A 15,625-nucleotide genomic window follows, 5' to 3' on the forward strand; every position below is an offset into this window, starting at 1 on the left:
ACACATGCACACCAAGCCATTCAAAGGGGATTCGACAAAAATTAGACCAAAACTATGCAAGAAACCCCCCTCACGGTTAATAAAACACACATCCACTGCCGGATGTGTAATACTTTTTATTTTACTCTCTGGAAAGGGGACGGACATCACTTGAGAGTCACAGCGCGCTCCTGGCAGAGCCCAATGCTGTGTTACACCCACCATTGCCTGCTGAGTGCCACACACCTCTGTGTTGTATTCCACTAGCTAGTGCATATGCTATGACACTCTCTAGCCCATGTGCACTGTAACACCACCCCGTGAATATGTCATGCCACACTTGTATTCGCACGGGTTATATTGCCCCATCTAATGTGCCTTCCTCGATGCCTATGTTATAACGCACAGTGCTATGCCATACATATTACAATCTGGGATCCATATCTTTGTCACAGTGCATATGCAACGTTACACTCCCCAGCACATATTTTATATTACAACTTTAGAGACTAGTTAGGTTACACAACACTGCCCTGTGCATATTACACTCCAAGGCGCATATCGCATAGCACCCGCTAGTGCCTGTGCTATCTCGCGCTCTCCAATGAATCTGTCATTGCGCACAATGTATTGCATATTATATTTCACGCCCGGTTCTTCTTATATCACACTTTTTGTTGCATAGTTTATACCATACATTATATCTAGTTTTCATTTTCAATCGTGCTCTCAGGACTATGTTCTATATAACACTGTGTTCACCTACCCTTTTCACGGGCATTACATTTTGCGATAGGGGGTGGAGGGTCAGGGGGTGTTTCTGCCAAGTGAGCCCGGAGTCACAGTCACAAACGTCCTCTTCTTCCTGAATAAAAGTGAGATTATGCTGCATACTTGTTCATATTTTAAGTAGTTCGCACAGACACACGTTTTAAAAACAATAAAGTTCCTAATACCCGCCTTCTCTGAACAGTTAGCTTGCTGCCCTATCCCCCTCCTCCCTATCCTCTGTTGTGTGAATCCATGGACTAGCCTCCTCCCTCCTGCCATGCATGGTCTGATGTGCTGCCACTGCCCTCAATTTAGTATGATGTACCAGTCCACTCCTCCTGCCCTCCATTGCCCAATTCTATGCCCCATCATTGACCTCCTGCTTAAACTCTGTGCTTAGCTTGCTGCCTCTATTCTCCTTCCCCCTGCCCCTCCGATGTCTTTGGGTATGCCCCTGCTCCATCCTTTTTGCCCACCATGTTCCATGGACCTGCCACTCCTATCTACTCTGAGTGTTCTGTTGAGCTGCCACTCCCCTCCCACCTGCCTAGCATTGTCAGATGACTGTAACCTGTCCCTGCCACCTCCACCCTGCCTGTCCACATGCCATGCCCCTATCCTCTTCCTCTTGTCCTACATGATCCATTGTACTGCCACACCCTTCTGCCCTCCCTGGTCTGTTGTGCTGCAACTGCTCCTCCTGCCTGCCCCGTGCGGTCTGTTGTGAGGCCCCTTCCCCTGAACTTTCTTGTCTGTGCACAGGTCCTGACCCTCCCTTCTATCCTCCATCGTCCTTTGTGCATGCCCCTGCACCCTCCTTCTTGCCCATCATAGCCATTGTGCGACCACTAACCCTCCCACTTGCCATGCATGGTCTTCTGTGCTGCCATGGCCCCTCCCACCTTCCCTGTGTGGTCAGTTAGCTGCCCCTGAACCCCTCCCACCTTCCCTCCATGGTCTGTGTGTATGCCATCACAGTCTCACTGTTGCTCTTCATGGTGTGTCTTGCTTCTAGTGCCCATCCTGCCTGACCTCCATGGCTATCTTGCTGCTCCTGCCCTGCCCCCTTGCCCCCAGCCCTCTGTTTACATGTGCAGACCCCTACTCCCTCCCTCCTGGCTTGTCTGTTCCATTGTAATGCCCCTGATCCATCCCTCCTGCCCTTTATGGTCTGTTATGCTGCAGCTTTCTCTCCTGTCTGTCCATTATGGTTCTGCCTCTTGCCCCTCTGTTCTCTGTTGTCCATGTACATGGTCCTGTCCCCTCCCTCTTGCTTTCTATAGATTGTTGTGCCGCACTCCCGTCCCGCATGCCCTGTGTGGTGTATTGTGCTGCTGCAAACCCTGATGCCTGCCCTGCAGGGTCAGTTTGGTGCACCTCTCCATGTCCCTCCTGTCCTCTGTTATCCAAGTCCATGTCCCTACCCCATTTCCTTCCATGATCCAATGTACCATACTTGCGAACATTTTGAACTTGGTAAGAGGGAGATTTTGAAAAAAAACTGGGGTATTGATTTTCCCCTTTGAGTTACATTGAAAAAGAGGAGATTGTAGACAGGAGACAGATAAAATAAAGCCCATTTGAGCTTAAAAACATTGGACGTTTCCTGTCTGAATCGGGTCTGTTGGCATGTATGGCTGTACTACCATTGCCTCTTCCTTCTGCCCACAATGGTCTATTACATTGCCACAGCCTCTCTTGCAAGTCCTGTATTGTTGGTTTGTTGCCCCTGCCCCCCTTTCCACTGCCCTCCATAGTCTATTGTGCTGCCACGGCCCTTCCTGCCTGCTCAGTGTGGTTAAATTGTTGCCTGTGCACCCTCCTACCTGCCTTCAATTTTCAGAGTCCGTGCCCCTGGCCTCTGCCTCTCAACAGTATCCTAATGAACAACTAGATTGCTAACATTCTATATTTATTACAAAAGTGTGGAACGCCTGACCTCATCTTGATGTAATCAAAACTGTAATACCTAGAGCATTTCCTTTAGAAATTACATATATGAGAGGGTCTTATTGGCATCAAAATTATGGTTAGTGCTCTAAATGACTAAAATAAGGACATATTTTCTGAGTTTTCAAATAGCGAGAAAGAACTTTTAAATTATTTGTTACCTTTATGTTTTTTTATCCAGTTGACCACTTGATTATATGTTGCACTTTGGGGAGAGGATGTGGTGTTACTTCCAGAACTGCAGACTTTGCAACTGGGGAACCAGGTTGGAGTTTCTGCTTCAGCTCGACATTCTGTGATTCTGGTCAAATCACTTAGTTTCCCCATGTCTACAACCAAAATGAATTTGTTCTTGTGTAATGTAACCAATGCTCATGTAAAGCACTCCAATACCTGACAAGTCTGCACTATATAACACTGCAAAAACACAAAATAATAAGTGTTTTGCACACTTCTGTCATTGGGCTATATTTGGGCTACATCTGGGTGATTTTGGGCTACATTTGGGCTCTTTTGTCTCCGGTGGCCATCTTGGGAGATTTATTTGTTATGAAGTTTCCTAATTTCCTCATGTACTGCAGTCTCCTCAGTAGGAAATGCTTTCAGTTTTTTACTTTGATTCCATCATGAAGGTATTCAGATATGTCACACATTTGCCATAAATTCTGAATGTTAGCACTCTAGTTGCTCATTAGATCACTGTAGTAAAACTACTGTTCACCATGGAAGTCTGCTCCGGGTATTAAAAGTGCATGTTTCAGTCTGCATGTCAGAATTTTTTAATGAAATAGAAGAGGATTTGAGAAGTCACTCAAAATGTGCCCTCATTTTCTTTCTTCAGCATTAATCATAATTTCTATGGCAAAATGAACCCCCTCATTGTGTTCCTTTTTAAATTAAATGTTTTAAGTGTTACCAGTTTATTCCAATCAAGATGGCTTCAGGTGTGCCATACTTTTGTCATAATGAAGACAGTAAGCGCTCTAGTTGTTTTTAAGAACACTCTGGGACATTCTGTCATTGCGCTATACTTGGGCTACATCTGGGTGATATTTGGGCTACATTTGGGCTCTTTTGTCTCTGGTGGCCATCTTGGCAGACTTATTTGTTATGAAGTTTCCTAATTTCCTCATTTACTGCAGTCTCCTGAGTAGGAAATACTTTCAGTTTTTTACTTTGATTCCAAAGGCATTCAGATGTGTCACACATTTGCCATAAATTCAGAATGTTAGCACTCTTTTTGCTCATTAGATCACTGTAGTAAAGCTACTGCTCACCAGGGAAAACTGCTGCTGGTATTGAAAGTGCATGTTTCAGTCTGCATGTCAGAATTTTTTAATGAAATAGAAGAGGATTTGAGAAGTCACTCAAAATGTGCCCTAATTTTTTTTTCTGCAGCACTAATCATACTTTTTATGGAAAAATGAATCCCCTCATTTTGTTCCTTTTTAAATTAAATGTTTTAAGAGTTAACACTTTAATCCAAGCAAGATGGCTTCAGGTGTGCCATACGTTTATCATAAGTAGGACTGTTAGCGCTCTAGTTGTTCTTTGGAACACTCTGGGAAGCTGCAGTAGAACACAAAGGAATCAACTGACAGTCTCTGCCCTTGTTGGATGTACATGTTTTACTGAGAATGTCAGACTTCATTCTCACATGACTGAGAAAGATAATGTGAATTTACAGAAAATAAGCTCTCAGTTTAGCTTATAGATCACCTTCCAAACCTCTGTGGGAAAAGCATGAGAAAATAGTTTTCTCTCAAACATGGTTCATGTTATCACAGCAGAAGGCTTTTTCACATGGTAAAATCACCTTAGAACACACCACAATTCCTAAAATGAGTATGGTACCATCAACAAATGATTTATAATGTAACTAAAGTCTTAAAACCTTCTATTAACTGCAATGCTTTTTAATGAGGTGCTATCATGTATATTGGTCCCAAGATGGCTGCCAACACTTCTTGGATGAAGTGCTGACAGCCAATCAGATCTCAGGATGAGATGTGTGGTTAGGCTCCGCCCACATATATATATGATTTTACTTTTGATGTTCTCAGGAACTACTGAACAGATTGACACCAGACCCGCAAAAGGCACATTCCTGACCTGAGGACTACCTCTCTGCCAAATTTCAAGTAATTCTGTTCAGCCTTTCGGGCTGTACCTTGGACTAAAGGTCCCTATGGAAAATTGCATGGGGAAAACGCGTTTTGGGACCCCCCTTTTATCTCAGCCCCCGCTTGACGAATCCCCCCGAGACTTTCAGGGTAGGAGCGGAGCAGAGCGCCCCACCTATTTTGAAAATTTTGCGAGGATTCGTCAACCGGCGCCAAAGTTATTCCAAATAGAATGTTGCGGATTTCCTATGGAAACACGGTCCTAACTATAACTATCTACTGGCGACCGCCAGTAGATAATATATATCTATATATATATATATATATATATCTATATATATATATATATATATATATATATATTTTTTTTTTTTTTTTTCACTGAAAAAACCATAGGTTTCAGACATGTTATAGTTAGCAATTAGCATTTAAAAAACCTTATAATTTCAATGAAAAAAACATAGGTTTCAGGGGACATTTCACTTGTACAAAACCATTGAAATTCCTTTTTTTATAGTTAGTTCTACTAACTATAACTCGCGCGCCCGCAATCCACTCCTGATGATGTCACATATTACATCACTCATGACATGGTCAGTGACGTCACTGATGATTGCGGGTAACCGAGTCACAAGAAAAAGGGTGAAAAAACATTAAAAAACAAGAAAAGCGAGCAGGGTACAAACACCCTGATCCCCTAGGCCTGCTCAGGGGGTCCCACAAGGACCCCCAGGGCCCAAAAAAGCATTTTCAAAATAAAATCGACCAAATTTGCGCTGCGTGCACGAATCCGGTGTTTTTTTTTTTAATGAAGCACGGGCTCCCAAGCTTCGTTTTCTATCTTGCAATGCCGATATAATGAGCGGGGCCCATGGCAGGCCCGGGGACCGCCACCTCCCCAGGGCTTAGATGTAAATGTAAATGTAAATGTGCAGATATTTATATAGCGTAAATCACCAACCGGTCTCTAAGCGCTTGCTTAGGGAACCCGTCCTGGTATTCCCCTGTGAGATAACCCAGCAGGGCATCCACAAGGTGAAAGCCAGGCATCCCACCACGAGGGGCCATTGTGGAGATTAAGCAAGCTATTGCCCAGAGTCGCAAAGTGTGAACCCATGAATCGAGTATGCACTGGAGCGAGAATTATCGAGTCCATGGACAATTTATGGACTCAAGACCCAGCCGAGCCGGGAATTGAACCCTGGTCCCGGGCTGACCTCTGCTTCCAGGTCTGCCTACTCTAACCAGTGAGCCACACTTCTCCAGATAATTACCACCCTGTCATTGCAAACTCTGCTTTGCTTCTTGCTTCCAAGAAGCAAAGTAGAATTGCTTTTGGGCAAAGGGAGCTGTATGTCAGCAGCAGCCTTTCCCCAAAAGCAATGCAGGCGCCCGCAGCAGGCGGGGTGGCAGCTAGGACCGTGGGGGCATTGTGGCTCTCGCCACAGTCCCCAACCTATGCCCAGGCACCGGAGGATGGGGTCCCCGGGGCCAGAAGTAGCGGAGGCGAGGGAGGGCCACTCGGCCCCCCTCCCTTTTGATCTTTTTTAAATAAGGCAGATTCCCGGGGGATGGGGTCCCCGGGCCATAATTGGCCACACGGCCCCCCCCCCCCCCCCCTCAAAAAAAAAAGGATTTTTTTTTTTTAATGAGGCCAGGCCCCGGGGGATAGGGTCCCCAGGGCCAGAAGTGACCCAGGGGAGGACGCCACGAGGCACCCCTCCCGCAATTTAAAAAAAAAAAACAAAGGCGGCCAGGCTCCTGGGGATGGGGTCCCCGGGGCCAAAAGTGGCCCAGGAAAAGGGGGCCCCATGGCCCCCCGCCCGGAATAATAAAAAAAATGAAAAAAAGAACAAGTCAATGCCCCAGGGATGAGGTTCCCAGGGCCAAGAATGGCCTCAGGAGGGGGGCACGCAGCCCCCCTCCTTAAATATGATAAAAACAATTAAATAAATATATGGCCATGCTCTAAGAATGGGGACCCCGGGGCTAAAAACAGCCATGGGAGGGGGGCCATGCGGCCGGCCCCCTTTCCATTTTTGTAAAAAAAAAAAAAATTTGAAAATAGGTCAGGCCCTGGGAGGTGGGGTCCCCAGAGCCCAACAAATAGAAAAAGAAGGGGGACCACACAGCCCCCCTTCTAAAAATGCAAATAAAAACAAAATCTGGCATCTCGCCGGAGGCCCCACCCCTCCCTGCACCCCTCTGCAAACGCTCCCCCTAGCGTGTTCTAAGTTGGGGGATGAAGTCCCCTTAATTCCTGAGGGTCCTTGGGGGCCAACTAGCCCACCAGGTACCTCCAGTAAGCCCCACATATTGGGATTGCTGAGAGGTGGTCCGAGGCCACGCCCCTTTTTACACCACTCTGCAAACGCGCCTCTTGGTGCACTGTTGGTGGGGTGATGAGGTCCTCTTTTGTCCTGAGGACCTCAGGACTAAAGTGGACTTCATCCCCAGAGCAGCAGTGCGCCAGGAGTCGCGTTTGCAGAGTGGTGTAAAAAGAGGTGTGGCCTTTGAGCACTCTCAGCAATCCAGCTGTGTGGGGTTTACTGTAGGTAACAGGAGGGCTAGTTGGCCCCAGGGACCCTCAGGCGGAAAGGGGACTTCATCCCCCAACCAAGAGCACGCCAGAAGGCGTGTTTGCAGAGTGGTGGAGAAAGGGGGCATGGCCTGTGTCCACTTCTCAGCAATCCCACTGTGTGGGGCTTACTGGAGGTAAGAGGTAGGCTAGTTGGCCCCTAAGCACCCCCAGCAGCGAAGGGGACTTCAATCCCCATCCAAGAGCGCATCAGGGAGCGCGTTTGCAGAGTGGTGGGCAAAGGGGGCGTGGCCTGCTATGAGAACTTAGCAGTCCTGCTGTGTGGGACTTACTGGAGGTAATAGGAGGGGTAGTTGGCCCCCAAAGATGTCCTTGGGGGCCAACGAATGTATGTCGTTACATCGCATACCAATGCCACGCGTGCCATTACAACACGGGTATTACTACACGATGTCAATGACATGCCATTACATCGCAACCTTTTACCACGAGTATGCTTTTACCATGCATGCCATTACAACGCAAAGGCATGCGTAGTAAAGCTATACTAGTGGTTAAAGTTTGCAAGGTAAGAGACTCTACACTACCCGTGCACAACCCTCCCCCGAACCCCATTCCTCTCCCTACAATAACACTACACTACCCTGCACAACCCCCCGACACTACCCTAAAACACTACACTACACAAACACTACAATACTACACTAAACCCTGAAATACTACACTACACAAACACTACAACACTGGCCCCACCTAGTATGGATAGGAAAGGGAAAAGGAAAAGGGGCGGGAGCAGCCAAACAGGCAGGAAACCAAAAGTTCTAAAGCTGTCTGGTACACAGAGTGTAACTTGCCCTAAGAAAGCCATCAAAAAATCCAAGAGGAACTCTCAAGCACCGACAGATCCTGTTTTGCAGTCTCCTGATTTAAATAATAGAGCTATATTTAGCAGAAGGGACGAGGACACAGTAGTATCACTTTCAAACATAACCCATCTTTTGCGATCCTTTCCCCTTCCAATAATCGAGAGACTGAAAATCATCAACGGGAAGTTAGACGCCTTGGGTGAGCTTGTCAATATTAATACATGTAGGCTCGATAACATAACACTTCCCAAGTCGATCACTTGTACTGAGATAACGTCTAGCAATAACTTAGCCCCTCAAGGACCAACCATTCCTGTAGCTACAACCCTTTCAGGTGAAAATAGTACCACTACTTTACCTCTGATGCTCCCTCCAACTAAAAATGCTAATATTGCCGAATCCACTTCACTTACTATTACATCTTTACAAACCAGCGATAATTGTATGGGGGAGACAGAGCGGGTTGAACAGGTTGAACGGGTCCCCTTACCAGTTATTAATCTTCCACCAGTGTGTTCACCCCTAGTAGTAGTGCTCGCAAATGTCCCTGTATTGAATAAGGGCGTCAGAGAGGACTTTGGGCAGTTAAAAAATAAGGTGCTCCACTGGTTTACAAAGAACACTTCGGCGGGTAACAACATTTGGAATGATTTAATAATGGTACGTAGAGTGTCCTGGATTGGTAGAACCAGGAAGACTAAAGCTGGAGACTGTATTATACTCAATTTTAATAATCCCTTTTCGGTTAGACGAATTATTGATGAGTCCTTATTTAATGCTAAGCCACAATTGAAGGGTATCCAGATCCTCCCACTTGATTACTTTTATAGGGAGCTGAATAGACCAAACTCTAGCAAGGTCTCTGAGCTTGGGGGTAGGAAGAGTTATCGCATCCCACTTAATTCGGGTTGGGAATACCCCAGAAAAACGCTTCCTAATCAGATGTGGAGTGGGTACGACGGCCACTACCATAGTTTTGAAGGGGTCAATCGCTTCTCAGTTTTGAGCGGACTTGAAGGAGTTGACTGACGCCCAACTACGGAGGCTGCTGTTAATCCTGCCACAACTGATTTGAAAGAACCAACTGTGATAGCCTGTGTAGGAGACCAACAGAAGGTAACCTTTCTGTCTGATCAACCAGGGGTTGTTAAAAATAAAGGAACCAGGATTGCCTTCTGGAACGTAGCTGGTCTCCGTTCCAAGATTGATAATCCCATATGGATTGACTATATTAAGGACATAGATATATTATGTCTGCAAGAGACTTGGTCCCTGGACGCCATCCATATCACCGGCTACAGAACTTTTCATCAACCTGCTAGTCCCTCCATTTCAGGGAGAAATAAAGGCGGCCTGATTATCTATTTATCCAACCTGATGGAGACTCTGTCAGTAAAAATGGTGGGCCAATGCAACTACTATCAAATAATTCTAATCCGGGTGACTCCCAAGGTGGAGATGTTTATCGTTAACATGTATAATAGTATTGAGAAAGGTCTAGTTAACGGCATGATAAATACTCTCATTAAGGATCTAGGGGCTCTAGTAGATTCATCTCCAAGGGATTCCATTATCATTTGGGGAGGTGATTTCAACCACCACCTCTGTAAATATTATTTGAGTGGCTGTGGTGATCAGGAAAAATATAAATCAGAACATCAACCACATTTTGCTCATAATAGCAGGGGCGATTCATTTAATGATATGATGGCATCATTCGATCTTGGTTTTGTTAATCTGCTCTGTAGGCCCCCGGTGGAGTTTAGCTCGACGTATGTGGGGAGAGGGTTTAGTACGTTGATCGACTTAGTTACCGTTACCAACTCCCACTCCTGCTGGTTAACCGATTTTGCCACACATACACTTGGGGTGAGTGACCATCTCCCACTAAGCTTTAGCATACAGCTCCCCTGCAAATCAGTCTGTACTCCGGCGGAGAAATTGGCCTGGACAACTAACTGCACCCTAAATAGAATGAATGGGTATGCCCTTAGATGGTCAAAGTGTAATCAAGAGGTGATGAACAGGACCATAATTAAACATGCATTAACTCCCATCAATGTTTGCCTTCAGGACGAAGTATCTCATACAGACATTCTGGACTCTTTTGCTATAATTACAAAGACAATTAAAGATGACCTACAACGTCCAATTAAAGAGGGGAAAGTAGTTAGAAAAGGGTGGTTCGATTCAGCCTGTACTAAGGCCCATACTGTCTTAAAGAATGCTTTAAGGAAAAATCCGAGGAATCAAACTGAAATTATTTATCTTAGACGTGTGTACAACCAGGCTAGGAAGGCACGTAAATGCGCAATTAAGAACGATGCTTGGGAATGTTTATACAATGCGTCTTTGGAAAAGGATTGCTCTGCCTTTTGGCTGGCGGTTAAGGCACCTTTCTTTACTACAGGGGAAACTGATAGAATGGAAGTGGCTATCACAGAAGATTCTTGGGTAGACTTCTTCGCCGAGGTTTATAATCCAGGAGGGAAAGATAAATTGGTAGATATGTAGATTGTTACCCAGGGTCAAAAGGCGGGCGATTTCGCTCCGATTAAGCTAGATGTTACTGTTAATGAAATCTCTGACGCAATCACCCAGAGCAAAGGTAACAAAGCGCCAGGTGCAGATGGCGTTCCAATAGATCTATTCAAAATTCAGCCTGGGCTCTGGTCGCCTCTACTCACGCGTGTACTGGAGGCTTGCTGTGCGCGGGGCTTTATTGATACCTGGGCAGACTCTATAATCATACCAATATTTAAAAAAGGGGACCGGGATAAACCCTCTTGTTATCGTCCCATATCCCTTCTGGATTCTTTTATGAAAGTCACCGGGCGAGTTATTTTGAATCGCCTACAACTATGTGCCGCTGAGTCCAACATTTTATCGCCGGTTCAATACGGCTTTCGCAAGGGCTGCGGTACCGTGGAACAGGTCCTTAATTTTACATCACTATTTGGTAAATATACCCAGGCCAAAGAAGGTAAACTCTTCGTAGTGTTCGTTGACTTAAGTGCTGCTTTCGATTATGTCATTCACAATCGACAGTGGCAGATCTTGAGCGACATGAAGGTAGACAAAGTACTTATTTCCTTCCTAAGACAGTTGTATGCCGGCGCCAGGGCGAAAGTTAGGTACGGTATAAATGGTGAATGCACTAAGCCTTTCCATGTAAAAAGGGGAGTGAGACAAGGGTGTGTACTCGCCCCACTCCTGTTTAACCTGTACATTAACGATCTAGAAAATGTTTTAGTTGCTGCAGTACGCGACTCCCCTCAGGTCAATCAGCACCAAATCGCGTCCCTCCTATACGCTGATGATGCAGTGATCATGTCCCGGACTCAAAGAGGTCCCCAAACTGCTCTGGACACTTACTTAAACTTTATGGACAACAGGGGGTTAAAACTCAATGTTTCCAAATCATTTGTAATGTCCTGTGGTAGTCGTAAGAAAAGAGTGTGCCGCCTGTTTGCTGGGAAGGAGGAACTTGCCCCAACTAAAATATTCTCTTACCTGGGTATAGTCCTCGAGGAAAAGGGGTCCTGGGGGCCAGCCATCAGAAATAGGACATTGTCATTCAAGAAAGCCACTGCTGCACTTATGACTTTCTCGAAAAAGTTGGGGAAGAGACCACCTGCGATTCTGTTAAAAATTTATCAAGCTAAGTGCATCAGTACAGCCATATACGGGGCAGGTATTTGGGGGATCCATAACAATTCTTCCTCTATACAAAAGGTAGAGAATGCATTTTTGAGATTCATTCTGGCAACCCCTGTCAGCTCCCCTGTGTTTAACTGTCATGCAGAGTTAGGTATGCGTTATGTGAGTGACCTGATTAGCATACAACCAGTTTTGCTATGGTATAGGGTATGGACCTCGCCGGACCTAACGTTAAATAGAGATATCCTCAAGGATTGCTTGGGCTTGGATAGGGCCCTCAGGATACCCTGGTTGAAGTATATTTGTCAATTCACAAGGGATCTTGGTAGACCCGAGTTTTATCATCAACCTGAGTCTTTGTGCTGGATAACAAGAAAGGACCTGAAGGAGCTATGTTGGTCTCACGTTGAATCACTTAGACTAGGCGTTGAATTTAACAAGAATCTTGTTTTGCAACATCAACGTATACTGGTCTCCTATAACATTCAGCCTTATTTAACCTGGTGTCAGGTGGGCTTTGACCGTTTTTTACTAACTAGGCTTAGGTTCGACGTTTTCTTCCGATTAGTTTCCTTTCCCGCAGTTAATGATTGGGCGAGAAATCTTTGTAATTGCCCGTGTGATAATCTGTCTACCCAATCAACCTTGCACGTAATTTGTTTCTGTAAATTTTACTCGATGGAAAGATCAAGATGGATCAAGCCACTTTTAAAAAAACATGGTTCATGGAGACATTGTCGCCCCGCTTTATTGTTTTTAGTTTCTTTACAGGATGAATTTTGTGTGTCAATAATGCGGGGATTTTTAAAAAGTATTTTAAGGAAAAGGAAAAGTTTAATCAATTTTTAGGTAATCCTTGTATGTCCTATTTAACAAAAATTTTTACTGTGGTTTACTTTTGTCCATGTATGAACCTGTTGCTTTTATGACTTCATGAATATTGAATTCGAATAAAGTATTAACTAACTAACTACAACACTACCCTAAAACCTAAAATACTACACAACTAACACTACAACACTACTCTAAACCCTAAAACACTACACTACACAAACACTACAACACTACCCTAAGCCCTAAAACACTACACTACACAAACACTACAACACTACCCTAAAACCTAAAACACTACACAAACACTACAACACTACCCTAAACCCTAAAACACAACATTACACAAACACTACAACACTACCATAAACCCTAAAATACTACACTACACATACACTACACAAAGACTACAACACTACCCTAAACCCTAAAACACTACACTACAAAAACACTACAACACTACCTTAAAACCTAAATCACTACACTACACAAACACAACAACACTACCCTAAAACCTAAAACACTACATTACACAAACACTACAAAACTACCCTAAAACCTAAAACACTACACAAACACTACCCCAAACCCTAAAACACTACACTACACAAACACTACAACACTACCCTAAACCCTAAAACACTACACAAACAAACACTACACTACCCTAAACACTAAAACACTATACACACTACAACACTACCCTAAACCCTAAAACACTATACTACACAAACACTACAACACTACAATAAACCCTAAACCACTACACAACACAAACACTACAACACTACCCCTAGCACGGCCCCCTATACTACCCAAACACCACTACACTACCCTAAACCCTAAAACACTAAGACACTACAACACTATCCTAAACCACTACCCACACTACACCCACCCCTACACTACCCTAAACCCTAAAACACTACAACACTACAACGCTACCCTAAACCACTACCCACACTGCTCCCACCCCAAGCACAATCACCCTTACCTCTGTTTCCTCATGGTTCCTCTCCAGCGTTGCCGTCTCTGCTCCTGGTTTCTGCTTCCTGCTTCACTTCGAGGGGCGGTGCATGCCGTTGTAAGGAAACGGAAGAGCCTCTGTTTCCTCACAATGAGGTGGATCGGCATTACATAGCATGCGTTGTAACAGCGCATGTGATGTAAAAATACGCGTAGTACTGGCTACAAGTTGTTACATCGCATGCATTGTTACGCTTGCGATGTAATGGCATTGTGGGGAAACAGCTGCGTTGTAATGGCTGTTTCCCAGGGCCAAGTATACCTCTTGTTACCTCCAGTAAGTCCCACACAGTGGGATTGCGAAGGCGTCTTTGGATGCCACGCCCCCTTTCTCCACCAGTCTGTAAAGGCGCCTCCTGGCAGACTACGGGATGGGGGATGAAGTCCAATTTACTCCTGAGGGACTTTGGGGGCCAAGAAGCCCTTCTGGTTCCTCCTGTAAGTCCTACGCAGTGGAATTCCTGAGCGCAGGTCGGAGGCCCAGCACCCTTTCTCCACCACTCTGCAAACGCAACTACTAGTTAAAGAAGTGCTTGCAATGTAATAGGTTCGCAAGAATTAGAGCTATTAGCGTTGTAAATGCAAACGTTTTTTACTAATATTTTTTGGAGTGAATTGGGGTGTACTTTGTAGTGGAATTATGTGGTATGTTGTGTAGTGAAATTATGTGAATAGAAAGTATGTGATATTTATTTTATAGAAATTATGTAAGTGGGATTATGTGTTATGGAGAGTAATTATGTGGTATGGTAGTCTGTGTTGTGGAGTGGTAACCGCAGGTTTAGTCTTCCTCATTTCCATAGAAGCTCAACTATGAACTCAGTGAGACAAAAAAAGAAGGAATCGCTGAGGAGCACTTCTGGACCTAGTCAGAGGTATGAGCAGGGCCACTGGGATTATGTGACTGTTTGGCTGCACTGATTTTCGCACAATTAGACATTTTCTCCATTAACCACATAATTCATCATCTTCTCCCTAATCTGCAGATTTGAACAAAAAAAGCCTTGTTTCTAGCTCAAACGGCTCAAACTTTACCAAAAATGCAGCGCCAAGTGTTACAGCGTGGTGGAAGGCCCTTTGCAAACCTAGAATGGTCACCTGTTACTTATTGCTAAATGTGGGTGTTAAATTGGTACTAATGGTGTGCAAGCCACTCTTGCTTCCTTCTGCACCTCTCTTGCCTCTTTCTGCATTTCTGTTGCTTCTTTCTGCACATTTTTTTCTTTTTCTGCACTTCTCTTGCCTCTTTCTACAAATCTCTTGTACTTTCTGCACCTCTCTTCCTTCTTTCTGCACACCTGTTGCCTCTTTCCGCACCTCATTTGCTTCTTTCTGTACCCCTCTTGCCTCTTTCTGCACCATTCAGCTCTCTTTATGCACCTCTCTTGCCTTATGTACCCTCTTATGTCTTTAGGCACCCTTTTTGCCTCTTTCTGCACCTATGTTCCTTTTATCTGCACTTCTTTTGTTTCTTTCTGTTCCTGTCTTGCTTCTTTCTGCACCCCTCTTGCCTCTCTCTCTACCCCTCTTCCCTCTTTATGCTCTTCTGTTGCTTCTTTCTTCACACATCCTGCTTCTTTCTGCACCTCCCTTGCCTCTTTCTGCACCTCTATTGCCTCTTTCTGCAGTTCTCTTGCCTCCTTCTGCACTTCACTTGCCTCTTTCTGTAACTCACCTTGCCTCTTTCTGCACCTCACTTGCTTCTTTCTGCAACCCTTTTGCCTCTTTCTGCACCCCTCTTCTCTCTTTGTGCAACTCTCTTGCCTCTTTCTATACCTCTCTTCCCTCTTTCTGCACCACTCTTGCCTCTTTCTGTACCTCGGTTCCTTCTTTCTTCACCTGTCGTGTCTCTTTCTGCACCTTTCGTGCCTCTTTCAGAA

The sequence above is a fragment of the Triturus cristatus genome, chromosome 12 (assembly GCF_964204655.1).
Source record: "Triturus cristatus chromosome 12, aTriCri1.1, whole genome shotgun sequence".
Taxonomy (NCBI): domain Eukaryota; kingdom Metazoa; phylum Chordata; class Amphibia; order Caudata; family Salamandridae; genus Triturus; species Triturus cristatus.